Source organism: Zingiber officinale, chromosome 3B (assembly GCF_018446385.1).
Source record: "Zingiber officinale cultivar Zhangliang chromosome 3B, Zo_v1.1, whole genome shotgun sequence".
NCBI lineage: Eukaryota > Viridiplantae > Streptophyta > Magnoliopsida > Zingiberales > Zingiberaceae > Zingiber > Zingiber officinale.
In genome coordinates, this window is record NC_055991.1 from 58,638,486 (window position 1) to 58,654,271 (window position 15,786).

The 15,786-nt window shown below is 41.3% G+C and overlaps 1 non-coding gene across 1 annotated transcript; it reads left to right on the plus strand.

Annotated features, from left to right (window-relative positions):
• The first annotated feature begins 14,835 nt into the window (after positions 1-14,835).
• LOC121968786 lies at positions 14,836-14,941 on the plus strand. The gene has a single exon (XR_006108323.1). It is a non-coding gene; the product is annotated as a small nucleolar RNA R71 (small nucleolar RNA).
• Positions 14,942-15,786: the final 845 nt, after the last annotated feature.

Here is a 15,786-nt window from a genome sequence, read left to right on the forward strand (position 1 = left end):
GTATCACACATGTAAAGCAACTAATCCAGTAGAGTAGAGCACTATAGATATGCATCTCTATGAACATATATACACATGGCAAGAGATATAATATCCAATCCTGAAGTAAAGCAACTAGCAGATGAAGCATGTGATAGGTATCAACTAGCTAAAACCAGGGAAGAAATAATCTACTATCTACCACTAGTAAATATATATAAGCTACACATATCATAAGACATTATCAAAAGATAAGTCAAAGGGTACCCGCCTCAAATAGAAGGTACAATCCAAATCCAAAGTCGAGACGTCCGTCTCGAATCAAAGTCCTGCATCAAACAATGTATATATATTTTATTTAGCTAAATCCAAATGAATAGCTAAATAAAATCCCTAAACTAAATTAGGGCAAAACCCTAATTCATACAATCTCAACCTACCTAATTAAATCTAACGGTCAATTAGGATTAGTTACCTAATCCCTAATCACCAATTAGATTAGAAATGTAATCTTAGATTAAATCCAATAGTTGACTAGGGTTAATTGTCTTAACCCTAATCATTCCATTAATTTAATCTAAGCAATTAAATCTAATCAAAATCAACATAACCCTAATTCAAATCTACACATCATGTATCAACTAATCATGGATTAATCCAATTCATTCCTAATTCATTACATACCTAATTCATCAACACAACAAGTATCAAAATCCCTAATTCCTACACCTTACCTCAAATTCCCAGCTACTGTCCTGTTGATCCACAGCACCAAGTAGGAGATGTTGCTGGTTTGTAGGTTCTGCCGAAACCAATGAAGTTGCTGGAAACCAAGATCACCTTCACAAATCCTCACTGGATCGGATCAGGATGATGGAATCACTGATCAATTACAACCCTAGACTCTGCCCAACAGCTCAAGAACAAACTCACGGATCAGCTCAAAGTGAGATCACGAAATGGAGATCACATAATCCAAACAACAACCTAATCTACCTCAATCGTGACCTCAATCAGTAGCAAGGAAGATAAGGTCCAAGATCCCTATCGATCACCTCTAGGACACACAACCTCCCTGCTGGACTTCTTCCCTTCAAGATTACAGCTAGGGCACATCTTTGCCTTCGCGACGACTGATCGAAGCTGACAGAGAAGACCTAGGGCACGGTTCGGCGAAAAATCCAGTGAAGAAGGATCAAGAATCGTCCCACAATCCTCAACAATCAACCAAATATAAAGCCTTACCTTCGCGTTCACAGCTAGGGCACGGATTGGTGGTGCCTATGGTAAGATCGCCGCTGCCCCTCGCTGTCGACGATCGGCACAAGGAGACGAGATCCTGCTGCTTGCCGAGATCGAAGAGAAGAACGAAGCCGGAGAATGAAGGAGGCCGGAGACGAAAGGCGTCAGCCGGATCTGAGATCAATAGGCGTCGATGCCGACGGAGAAGGATCGTCGGAGCTGGAGCCTTGCTCCTGTCGCTGTTGCCCGTCCGCGAGAGAGAACAGAGAACAGAGAAGGCAAAGAGGGGAGATCAGGGAAGAGAGGAGGAAGGCTCGGGTTTGGGGGGGGGGGGGGGGGAAACGACGCTTTGGGAAGGAATAAGTATAAGTAAAGGAAATGAATTTATAAAATTAAAAACTTTTCCTCACTTAAACGGGTATCCCAAACAGGCTTTATCTGCACCCGCCGATCGATCTCCTCAAAACCCTCCGTTCGAGCTCTAGAAAATTCCCAAAAAATTTCTAAAAATTCCGAAAAAATTCTATAAGGCTATTTTCCAAATAACCCTATTAATTAAATTTTCTGAGATCTCACATCCTCCCCTACTAATAAAAATTTGGTCCCCAAATTTCGCTATAACCAATAGCAACCACTGAAATATAACCAACAGTATAAATGCTGAAGATACTCTAACCCACATACCTCAAGTAAAAAGATGGAGGTATCGAGCTCGGATCGTATCCTCCAGCTCCCATGTAGCCTCCTCGTTAGAATGATGCTGCCATCCGACTTTAACCAGTCGAACCGTCTTGTTCCGCAGCTGACGCTCTCTACGGTCCAGAATCCGTACCGGAACCTCCTCGTAAGTAACGTCCGCCTGAATAGGAACTGATATATCCGACAGAACATGTACCGGATCTGATACGTATCTCCTCATCATAGATACATGGAATACATCATGAATGTCGGCTAGAGATGGTGGTAGCGCCAGACGGTAAGCTACTGCTCCAATCCTCTCCAAGATCTGGAATGGCCCAATATATCGTGGAGTTAGCTTACCTCGAAGACCAAATCGCTTCACCCCCTTCGTGGGTGAAACTCTCAGAAACACATGATCACCAATAGAGAACTCCAGGGGTCTCCGTCGCCGATCAGCATAACTCTTCTGACGGTCCTGAGCCTCTGACATCCTCCGTCTGATAGTGCGAACTAACTCTGCATCCTGCTGAGCTCTCTGAGGTCCTATCAGCTGGGCCTCCCAACCTCCTCCCAAAGGATGGGGGTCCGACACGGTCTACCATACAACGCCTCAAACGGTGTCATCTGGATAGCCGAATGATAGCTGTTGTTGTAGGCGAACTCTACCAATGGCAGATGGTCCTCCCAACTGCCTCCGAAATCCATAACACAAGACCTCAGTAAGTCCTCCAAAGTTTGAATGGTCCGCTCTGACTGTCCATCTGTCTGCGGATGGAATGCGGTACTAAAACGGAGCTGTGTGCCCAAGGCCTGCTGCAGACTCTGCCAGAATCGGGACGTGAACCGTGGGTCTCTATCCGATATGATATTCAAAGGAACACTATGTAATCTAATAATCTCATGATAGTATAACTCTGCTAATCGATCCAAAGAATCTGTCTTCCGGATCGCTATAAAATGTGCGGATTTGGTTAATCGGTCAACGATTACCCAAATCGCATCATGGTCTCATCGAGTCCTAGGTAGTCCTACCACAAAATCCATAGTAATATGCTCCCACTTCCACTCTGGAATAGGGATCCTCTGAAGTAAACCAGCAGGTCTCTGGTGCTCAACCTTCACCTGCTGACAGACAAGACATCTAGCTACAAAATCTGCGATGTCTTTCTTCATACCATTCCACCAATAGGAACGTCTCAAATCACGATACATACGGGTCCCACCTGGGTGGATAGCAAATCTAGAACGATGAGCCTCCTGAAGTAACTCCTCCATGACCGGGTGAAACTGAGGTACACATAATCTGCCTCGAAAATAAACAATACCCTCGTCATCTTGTGTAAACTCGGTCTGCTGTCCGGAAGCTATCTGGCTGCTAATGAACTGTAAATGCTGATCTCCGGCCTGGGCCTCTCGAATCCTCATCCTGATCGACGACTGAGCAACCATGGTAACCAGAATACCCTGCTCTGTCCGTCCCTGCTCCTCAAGGCCCAACTCGGAGAATCCCTGAATCAAGTCCGTGACTAAAACTCGATGACAAGCTAAAGTCCCTCTGGACTTTCTGCTAAGTGCATCAGCAACCACATTAGCTTTACCCGGATGGTAGCTAATAGTACAATCATAATCCTTCAGGAAATCCATCCATCTCCTCTGTCGGAGATTGAGTTCCTTCTGTGTAAAAATATATTTGAGACTCTTATGATCAGTAAGAATCTCAAAAGTAATACCATAAAGATGATGTCGCCAAATCTTCAAAGCAAAGATAATAGCGGCTAGCTCTAAATCATGTACTGGGTAGTTCTTCTCATGCTCCTTCAACTGACGAGAAGCATAGGAGACTACCCTACCGTGCTGCATCAAAACAGCGCCCAAGCCCTGAAGAGATGCGTCTGTGTAAAGTACAAATCCGTCATCACCAGAAGGTAAAACCAAAACTGATGCCGATAGTAATCTCCGCTTCAGCTCCTGGAAGCTGGTCTCGCAAGCCTCTGACCACATGAACTTCACGCCTTTCCAGGTCAGACGTGTCAACGACATAGCAATGCTGGAGAAACCCTCAACGAATCGTCGGTAATATCCAACCGAGCCCAAGAAACTGCGGATCTCCTGGACTGACTAAACTGTCCTCTCGGAACAGAAACTTCGGACGCTACATGCCGAGCCTTCAGCGAATAGTTTCGGCTCAAGTGCCCAGGCAGTTTGCAATAATAGCAAACTGACTGTATCAGGGTGCATGCAGAGGTGATGTGATCTGGGGATCCATATCAAGTGCATTAAGAGTCACCAATAGACTGTTTCCGGTTCTGCTGAGAAGACCGGGAACATCCTGATGAACAACATCCTGACTTCTGGGGTCGGCCAGATGACCTAGAAGTACTCTGACCCATCTGAGGGTGATTTCTCTGCTGCTGCCCAGTAGTCTGTGGCTGCTGGATCCGTCTGGAAGTCCGATCAGTTTGCTTTCTTTTCTAATCTGTATTTGCTCTCTATTGAGCTGCCTAAATCATAAGAGCTCTATCCAGAGCCTCTGTATATGATGAATGACCAAAATCGGCAATCTACACCTGAAGATGCTCGTCCAGTCCCTGAACAAACTGAAGCATACGAGATCTGTCATCGGCAAATTAAATTCGGCATTATACTCCATCATCGAGCGGTTATTCTGCCGAAGAGTCATCCGATATGCCCGGAAAAATACTGACTCTCAAATGCCTCCCTAAATCTCGTCCAGGTAATATGCTGCTCGCCAATAATCGAGCGTTGTGTGTCCCACTAGATCTCTGCCCCATCTCGTAAGTGGTAAGTAGCCAGCTCAGTCTTCTCCCACTCGGAGCAGCCATGTAAAAGAATATCCGCTCCATAGACTCTATCCAAGATTGAGCCACGCTCGGGTCAGTCTCCCCGCGAAATGGCGTGAATGCTGGGATCCATGCTCGTGCCACAACCATATCCGTAGATATCGCTGAGGTACTGGGCAGAATCACTGGAGTTGATCTTATGGGTGGTACTGATGGATAGGTTGGAAGAGGTACCACTGGTGCTGCCACATAAACAGGGTAGGAACCACTAGTGGAACTACAGAGTAGGCATAAGTAGGGACGACTAAAGGTACGATGGGCGGTACCGGGTAAGATGTAACCGGTACTACTGGTGCAGGTACCGAGTATGTAGTAACCAGCACAGATGTCTGTGGTGGTACCGAGTACGCAGTAGGCACGGCTAGAGAAGGTGCCGAGTACCCTGTAGGTACTACTGGCGGTACAGGCGAGGTAGGTACCTCTGAAGTCGAAACTGTCAGGATCTGACAGTCTAACGTGGTCACAATATCCTGAGGAGTCTATCCCTGACGGACAGGCTCAACCCTAACAGAACTCTCTGGAGACTGTCTCTAGAGAATCGATCGCCCTCATACATGTGCGACCACGTCTAAGTACTAGAACACGTATCATATATGTAAAAAATGTTATCCAGATATCACTACAGGCATGAAAACTATAAAATTACCTAATTTATCTGGAGATGTCCTGTCACTGCTTAGCCCCAAATAGATCCAATAAAACCTCGTCAAAATGCCTCGGAATTCCGAAACGAGAAAATCGACGGAAATCCGTACAATCCGAAAATATCCAGATACGCTCACAAACTCCGGAACACAAAAATCCGAATCGGAGCCTAGCTCTGATACCAAAAGAATTGTCACGCCCCAGGTAGTCCCTGTCCGAAGAAATTTCGGCAGCATCTCCCCTGTACGGCGGACAATATGAATCTCAGTATACATATATCTATACCTACACACAATACAATACAAATAAGAAACAAACCACGCAGTTTATATCAATATTCCACACAGCTCAACATATAATCAATCCACGCAGTTTAATAAGGAAGAACGATATAAAACCAACAAAGATATACGTACACATCATACTCCACTACAACGAAGAAAACAAATCCACGAAGTAGTGTGAAAATCTGCAGCGGAAAACAAAAGCAGCAAACCCAAAGGTTCGACATAAAGTCCACAATACAAACCCACAATACAAGTATATAAGACGCAAAAGCAGAATAAATCCGACAAAGAAAATCCTCGCGCTAATGGGGCTAGCGACTGGAATAATTCCGACGACCTCAACCTGAAAAATAGTAACATGAGTCAAAACAAGGGTGAACCTAATAAACTATGTACAAACAACAAAACACATTCCAGCGACCATCTGAGATACTCCAACAGTATAGTCTCCTAAGTATAACAGGTATGCATAACTAAATAAACTGCAGTAACCAACAATAAGCATGAAATACAATCTCTGCAAAAATATAAGCAATGCATAACTGAAATAAACTGTACTCACCTGCGAGGCATGCACAGATAAAGATAGTCAGAGCAAATAAGCATGTATCCTGTATGCATGTCAATCATATGCAATCACCCAAGTACATCATCCAATATGCAACAATCACAATAAATGCAACATGTGCATATGATGCAATATGACATGGTCACCCCTGACGCTAGTCAGCCGTCTCACACGCGATGGCGAGACCGAGTAGGTAGGGCTGTGACACCGTGCACTCTGTCGTCACTACCCCTGAAGAGTGACCGAATGGACGGGATGCACCGGAGTACAGCTATCCTCTAACCTCAACTATAGGAGGGAGCGCGATGCTCTCATCTCCCGGTATGCAATGACGGGGAGGGACCCCGGTGTGCTACCACGCTGCCTATCACACTACCCATGAGTGGAGCCTCCAGCAGAGCACCACCGGGCAACCTACACACCCTGTGTGCTGTGCCACTACCCATGCAGTGGTCACGTGGTGCGCAGGTCAATGTAGCCGGCCGACGAGCTCAACAATAATGGAGTCGTCAATCGCCCAGCATGCAATCATGCGATATGGTGCATGCGGCTACAATATGTCATACCTGAACATATCCTCCATATGTGTAGATGCCAAACAGACAAACACATATATAACGATGATAATAAACTGCATAAATCCAAAGACATCGCATATATCAATGATGTAAGTATCATGAATCCAAGAGCATGTATCACACATGTAAAGCAACTAATCCAGTAGAGTAGAGCACTATAGATATGCATATCTATGAACATATATACACATGGCAAGAGATATAATATCCAATCCTGAAGTAAAGCAACTAGCAGATGAAGCATGTGATAGGTATCAACTAGCTAAAACCAGGGAAGAAATAATCTACTATCTACCACTAGTAAATATATATAAGCTACACATATCATAAGACATTATCAAAAGATAAGTCAAAGGGTACCCGCCTCAAATAGAAGGTACAATCCAAATCCAAAGTCGAGACGTCCGTCTCGAATCAAAGTCCTGCATCAAACAATGTATATATATTTTATTTAGCTAAATCCAAATGAATAGCTAAATAAAATCCCTAAACTAAATTAGGGCAAAACCCTAATTCATACAATCTCAACCTACCTAATTAAATCTAACGGTCAATTAGGATTAGTTACCTAATCCCTAATCACCAATTAGATTAGAAATGTAATCTTAGATTAAATCCAATAGTTGACTAGGGTTAATTGTCTTAACCCTAATCATTCCATTAATTTAATCTAAGCAATTAAATCTAATCAAAATCAACATAACCCTAATTCAAATCTACACATCATGTATCAACTAATCATGGATTAATCCAATTCATTCCTAATTCATTACATACCTAATTCATCAACACAACAAGTATCAAAATCCCTAATTCCTACACCTTACCTCAAATTCCCAGCTACTGTCCTGTTGATCCACAGCACCAAGTAATATTGCTGCCAGAAGGAGATGTTGCTGGTTTGTAGGTTCTACCGAAACCAATGAAGTTGCTGGAAACCAAGATCACCTTCACAAATCCTCACTGGATCGGATCAGGATGATGGAATCACTGATCAATTACAACCCTAGACTCTACCCAACAGCTCAAGAACAAACTCACGGATCAGCTCAAAGTGAGATCACGAAATGGAGATCACATAATCCAAACAACAACCTAATCTACCTCAATCGTGACCTCAATCAGTAGCAAGGAAGATAAGGTCCAAGATCCCTATCGATCACCTCCAGGACACACAACCTCCCTGCAGGACTTCTTCCCTTCAAGATTACAGCTAGGGCACACCTTTTCCTTCGCGACGACTGATCGAAGCTGACAGAGAAGACCTAGGGCATGGTTCGGCGAAAAATCCAGTGAAGAAGGATCAAGAATCGTCCCACAATCCTCAACAATCAACCAAATATAAAGCCTTACCTTCGCGTTCACAGCTAGGGCACGGATTGGTGGTGCCTATGGTAAGATCGCCGCTGCCCCTCGCTGTCGACGATCGGCACAAGGAGACGAGATCCTGCTGCTTGCCGAGATCGAAGAGAAGAACGAAGCCGGAGAATGAAGGAGGCCGGAGACGAAAGGCTTCAGCCGGATCTGAGATCAATAGGCGTCGATGCCGACGGAGAAGGATCGTCGGAGTTGGAGCCTTGCTCCTGTCGCTGTTGCCCGTCCGCGAGAGAGAACAGAGAAGGCAAAGAGGGGAGATCGGGGAAGAGAGGAGGAAGGCTCGGGTTTGGGGGGGGGGGGGGAAACGGCGCTTTGGGAAGGAATAAGTATAAGTAAAGGAAAAGAATTTATAAAATTAAAAACTTTTCCTCACTTAAACGGGTATCCCAAACAGGCTTTATCTGCACCCGCCGATCGATCTCCTCAAAACCCTCCGTTCGAGCTCTAGAAAATTCCCAGAAAATTTCTAAAAATTCCAGGAAAATTCTATAAGGCTATTTTCCAAATAACCCTATTAATTAAATTTTCCGAGATCTCACATCCTCCCCTACTAATAAAAATTTGGTCCCCAAATTTCGCTATAACCAATAGCAACCACTGAAATATAACCATGCAGTATAAATGCTGAAGATACTCTAACCCACATACCTCAAGTAAAAAGATGGAGGTATCGAGCTCGGATCGTATCCTCCAGCTCCCATGTAGCCTCCTCGTTAGAATGATGCTGCCATCCGACTTTAACCAGTCGGACCGTCTTGTTCCGCAGCTGACGCTCTCTACGGTCCAGAATCCGTACCGGAACCTCCTCGTAAGTAACGTCCGCCTGAATAGGAACTGATATATCCGACAGAACATGTACCGGATCTGATACGTATCTCCTCAGCATAGATACATGGAATACATCATGAATGTCGGCTAGAGATGGTGGTAGCGCCAGACGGTAAGCTACTGGCCATGTGGAGTTCAGAGGCCGTGTGGAAGCAATAGTAAAGGAACTTAGCCTGGCCGTGTGAACCTCACACGGCCGTGCTAAGTTTTGAAGCAAATCAGAGTCTAATCCTTAAATGGCCGTGTGGATCTACATGGCCATGTTACCCTTTGGGAAAGAGCAAAATTTGGTGGATTCCTCCAATTCTTGGGAGAATTTTTGGGCGATCTAAAGGGAGATCTTGGCGAATTCGACTCCGGGAGTGAGGATTGGATCCGAAGATGGAGCTATATTGTAGATAAGTTTTCTTTCTCTCCTCTTCTTGGATTGGGATGGAAGAAATGCTTGTAATATTCTTATCTTTGGTTTTCTTTCTTCGTTTTATGGAGTAGATCTTGTTGTTCTAGGATGGAGGGAGTATTTGTGAGATAAATTGATGTAAACTCTTGTGGATTTGCCATTTCTTTGTTTCTATGATGTTGCCTAGTTTGTATCGATTGGATCTTGAATGATTAATTGTGATTAGGGCTTAATTCTCATTCTAGATTGATTGTTTGAGGGATCCACGTGACAGGTGCAAGCCCGTGTAAGGACGTTTGAGGGATAACCTTTAAGGGGAAATGAGATTATTCAAGAGGGTAGGATTGATTTTATGATTCAATCCTTGTATCTTTATGGGTTAAGAAGCTATGAACTTCTATGTTGGTATCCGAGGGAAGCATAGTAATAGTGCAATCCTGTGTAAGGACAACGTAGGTTCATATCTAATTGATCATATTTAGGTACATTTATCAGTCCTATGCTAGTTATCTATTGCAAGAGAGAACCGGGAACCTTCTACAAATATTAGATAATTGAGAAATAAGAATTGGTAAACCATATACATTCAAGATATTTCACAAAGAAATCAAAACTCTTAGAACCTCCCTTTATCATAACTCAAACCCCAAACTCTTGTTTGTTAATCTTTCATTTTAGATTTGTTTTTCATCCTTAGCATTTGAACCAATTGATTAGTTGTTTAGCTAATTCACTTTGAGATATCTCTAGTCCTTATTCCAGTCCCTGTGGATACAATAATCTTTTATATTACTTGCGACATTTCCGTACACTTACGGAGAACGAACAAGTTTTTGGCGCCTAAAAAAAAACTTGTTCGTTCTCCGCAAGTGTAGGGAAATGTCGCAAGTAATATAAAATATTATCGTATCCACAGGGACTGGAATAAGCACTAGAGATATCTCAAAGCGAATTAGCTAAACAACTAATCAATTGGTTCAAATGCTAAGGATGAAAAACAAATCTAAAATGAAAGATTAATAAACAAGAGTTTGGGGTTTGAGTTATGATAAAGGGAGGTTCTAGGAGTTTTGGTTTCTTTGTGAAATCTCTTGAATGTATATGGTTTACCAATTCTTATTTCTCAATTGTCTAATATTTGTAGAAGGTTGCCGGTTCTCTCTTGCAATAGATAACCGACATAGGACTGATAAATGTACCTAAATGTGATCAATTAGATATGAACCTACGTTGTCCTTACACTGGATTGCACCTATTACTATGCTTCCCTTGGATACTAACATAGAAGTTCATAGCTTCTTAACCCATAAAGATACAAGGATTGAATCATAAAATCTATCCTCCCTCTTGAATAATCTCATTTCCCCTTCAAGGTTATCCCTCAAACGTCCTTACACGGGCTTGCACCTATCACGTGGATCCCTAGGAAAATCGAGTGAGGGTTAATCTTTACAAAGTCTACAAGATATCCAAACAATCAATTAAGAATGAGAATTAAGCCCTAATCACAATTAATCATTCAAGATCCAATCGATACAAACTAGGCAACATCATAGAAACAAAGAAATGGCAAATCCACAAGAGTTTACCTCAATTTATCTCACAAATACTCCCTCCATCCTAGAACAACAAGATCTACTCCATAAAATGAAGAAAGAAAACCAAAGATAAGAAGATTACAAGCATTTCTTCCATCCCAATCCAAGAAGAGGAGAGAAAGAAAACTTATCTACAATATAGCTCCATCTTCGGATCCAATCCTCACTCCCGGAGTCGAATTTGCCAAGATCTCCCTTTAGATCGCCCAAAAATCCTCCCAAGAATGAAAGGAATCCACCAAATCTTGCTCTCTCCCAAAGGGGGAGAAGATCCCTTTCAAATCTTCAAAGAGGCTTTAAATAAAGGGGGATTTTCGGGTGCCACTCGGCCCTGAGGCATGGCCGTGTGAGGTTCACACGGCTAGAGCCTTTCCCCCCTCTGCCATCCATACACGGTTGTGTGGTGTACACGGCCATGGACAACTCCCATCAAAACCTCCAAGCACGACCGTGTAGATCCACACGGCCTGGACTGCCCCAGCTTCTGGAAACCTGGCACGGCCAGAACACTTTTAAGCGTTGGGAACCCTGGATTAGACTCTGATTTGCTTCAAAACTTGGCACGGCCGTGTGAGGTTCACACGGCCAGGCTAAGTTCCTTTACTGTTGCTTCCACACGGCCTCTGAACTCCACATGGCCAGAGCTCCCTACCAATGCAGGGCCGTGTCTGGTACACAGCCAGGTGCCTTCTCGCTTGCTTTGCTCATAAGTTTTGTCCAAGAATGTAGAATCTTCACCAAATTTGACTCTTGTGTACAAAAAATGCACAAAAAGTAGATCTCCGAACAAAAAGAGTAAATATGCTAAAAGGAAAGCTGGAAGTATAAAAATGCATAGATCAAGCAAGCTCAAAGTATGTAAATGTGCGTCAAAACATGCATAAAAGTATATAAAATCTACGCACATCACACCCCTAGACTTAAACCTTTGCTTGTCCTCAAGCAAAATGCTGCAATCTAAATTCATATGTTCTACAACACATTCATAAACCCTAATGTACTTTCCTAACTCTATTAGAGAGTTCCAATAACAAGCATAATCAGGGAAATGAATCAAGTATGGTTCAAGCTTAAGTATCCAGTGCACAGTGTAAAATTAACTCAGAAACCCTTCAAGTTTCAATCTATGTCCTAGTCAAGTCGTCATCAAATTTGAATTCCTAATGTTTCTAGTGAGAGACAAGTAACCAGTGATAGGCACTTACTTGCCACTCACTTGGCTCATATTTCTCAACCAACCCAAGGTCTCAAAAGTGTGCTCAATCTAAAGAGAAGCTAAGCAGTTATTTCCCCAGTAACCTAACTCGGTCTCAAAGGGGTGACTTGCTAGATTCCACTCACGACAACTGTTTTTATATCTTTTTTTTTTAAATTTTTTTCATTGCTTTTATTTTTCAATTTTTTTTCATAAGTATTTGCATTGGGCAAATCTTATTTCACAAGTGTACTTTTAGTACAAATGTTGGAATATTTTGATTTTTCCAAATGAGCTTACATGAGTTGAGCCTCATCCAGTAACCAAAATGAAGTTTGAAAAATCACCATGGAAACCAAGTACTAAGCAAACAAGATGAATCATGACTATTTCAATGATATCAACTATTCAAGCATCAAGTCAAAGTGTAGTGAAAGTAAGATTCTTAAGGTCAAGCCAAGACTAAAACTCATCTCCATATGATTCTTAGCTTGTTTCATGCTACCCAAGATAGAGAAAAGAAGTACATAAAGCTTACTACTAGCATCATTTACAACATCATGAATCTAGATAATAAACGTACTAGTATTTTGCATTAAGGAACAAACAATCATGATATGATGAATGATGCAACTAGCAAAAAACAAAAAATTTATTATGTAAAAACTAAACTAAATCAAATGCATCCCCCCAGACTTAAACTTTTCATTGTCCCAATGAAAACTAAAAACAATGTGGAGAAGATTTATGAAATTTAGAGAAGTTACCAAGTGATGAGCTCCAAATGGTTGACATTCATGTTTTAAAAATACTCCTCTATCCAATGCTCACATTCCTCCACAACTTTGAATTCTATAAAAATAAGATAGACAAGAAAAATTAAGTAGAGGATACATATTTATTATAAAGAAAGAACTAAAGACATAAAAGAAAATAAGGAAAATGAACTTGGGTTGCCTCCCAAGAAGCGCTTGTTTAAGGTCATTAGCTCGACCACCTCATTAGATTCATCGAAATCTCGCTCTTGGAGGGGTAAGATATTTTAGAACCCTCTTACCAAGGGCTCTTATTATGGAGAGAGCTTTCATCAAAGGAGATACAAAGTAAAGTATAACTCTCTCCATCTTCGTCTTCTTGGAAATTTTTTTCAGGTGGTCGAAGACGGTTCAGATTGAGCTTCCAATTATTGGCCCATGTGAAATCTGCACATCCAAAATAAAAACCAATCTCCCACAAGCATGTTATATAGTATAGAGCTAGAACCATATCAAGATAAGATGAATAAGTAATAAAAATTGAGTCACATCCAACAAAGTCAATTATAGGTACCTCCATAAAGTTTTCCAAAAGATCACAAGAAATACTAACCTTACTTTGCTGAGAAATACCTGAAATTTCTAAACATGTAGATGTGATTTCCTCTGAATCAACTGATGGTTCTGGCTCTAGCTCAGGTGTTGATGATATCAATGATGGTGATTCTTGAGACTCTGCTAACTCTGCATAAGTCCCTACACATTGTTCCACAGCATGATCAATTCTTAAAACCTCTAAGGGTTGTGTTGACAAAGGTGGTGATCCTAGAGATGCTGCTTCCACAACACAGCTCCCTACACATTCTTCCATATCATCATCATCAACACATACATCAAAAAATAAACCAACATCTATGTCCTTAATAGGAGAATCAATAACAAGAGGATGAATAACTTCACTTGCAGTTTTAACTTGATCTACCACATCACATTCATCATCTGAAAATTCAATGTCACTATAACACCCTATAAAATTTTGAGGTAGATCTGAAAACTTATTTACCACTGCATTATCAATAAAATCCTCATCTGAAAAATCCTCATCTTCATATACGTTCAAAAATCTGCACTCAACCATATTAGTGTCACAGGATTTGCCGAAGTCTTTATTTTCATTGACCCCCACTGACCTTTGTGGAAAAGGAACCCTTAGTGAAGGTCCTGGGAAAGACTGAACTTCCTTTTTCCCAAATTCCCTTTGAGCTTTTGGAGGAGGTCCAACTTGCTTATCTAGTGTTGGTGTGATTAATCGTTGAGGGAAAGGTACATGTGGCCTTTGGGAACTTCCTAGAGAAATGGAACTGAGTTCTTATGATCTTCTATTATTCTTCTCCTCAATTCTAAACATGTCATTCTTCAGAAGTTCTTCGTGATTTTTGCCACTTCTCAACCCAACATCATCACACTTTTCATTAGATCTTGACTGTGTAGGAGGGGGATCTTCTTTAAACCATTTTGAAACAATACTATCAAGCTTTACCCCCAAATGTTTGAACTCCTCACTCTGTGACTTGTGAATTTCAACATTTTTAGGTGGTTGAACTTCATTTTGTTTGACAGGCTCTCTTACATTTATGGCTTGCACTTCTTGAATATCTGAGGGAAATTCCATCCAACTTTTGTTCGACCATTCATGGAGGTTCAATGTCACTTGATCAATTAATGAATAAGCTTCATCTACACTTTTGTCCATAAAAGAACCTCCAGCTGATGAATCCAATAAACTCTTGTCTGAGAAAGAAATTCCCCCATAGAATATGTGCAAAATCAACCATTTTTCAAAACCATGATGAGAGCACTGTCTTTGAAGACTCTTGAATCTATCCCATGCTTCAAATAATGATTCTCCATATGCCTGAGCAAAATTTGTTATGCAATTCCTCTTATGCACTGTTCTACTTGGAGGGAAAAAATGATTCAGAAATTGCTTCTCCAATTGTTCCCAACTTGTGATGCTTTGAGGACAGAGAGAATATAGCCAAGCCCTTGCTTTATCCTTGATACTGAAAGGAAATGCCATCAATCGAACTGCATCTGCTGATACTCCTTCACATTTCACCAAATCACAAATCTCTAAAAAAGTTTCAAGATGCAGATAAAGACTTTCTGATACTTCTCCTCCAAATTTGTGACCTTGTATCATGAAAATTATCTCTGGGTCTAGTTGGAAACTTTCTGCTTCAATTTGAGGTTGCACAATGGGAGATAAAAATCTTGCAGAAAAGGGTATAGAAAAATTTCTCATGGGCCTGCTTGACATGTTAGTGCTCATGGATATTCAAGAAAAAAAAAATTATCAAGAATCAAAGACAAGAAATAAAATGTAATATGAAAAACAAGAAAGAAAATGCAAAATTTAAATTGCAAGAAAGAAAGTGCATAATGAAAACAAGAAAGAAAACACAAAAGGAAAAAAAAAATGTCTAGAATAATTCATACGCTAAAGATTGCAAGATATGTTTACAAAAGAAAAGAATAAAGAAACTAGATCAAAAGAGAAAATAGAGAAAAGTTAGACAAAAATGTTAGAATCAAGATGCAGAATTAGAGTTACAACAAAAAGAATTGACAAGAATGTTATAAAAGAAAAGTAAAGCCTATGAAAACAGAATTCTAACAATTAGTTACAACTATGCAAATGAAAAGAAAGAAAGAAAAGTTATGTTTAGTCTAACTAAATTGATAATCTCCAACGTTATAGTGCAGTCCCCGGCAACGGCGCTAAAAACTTG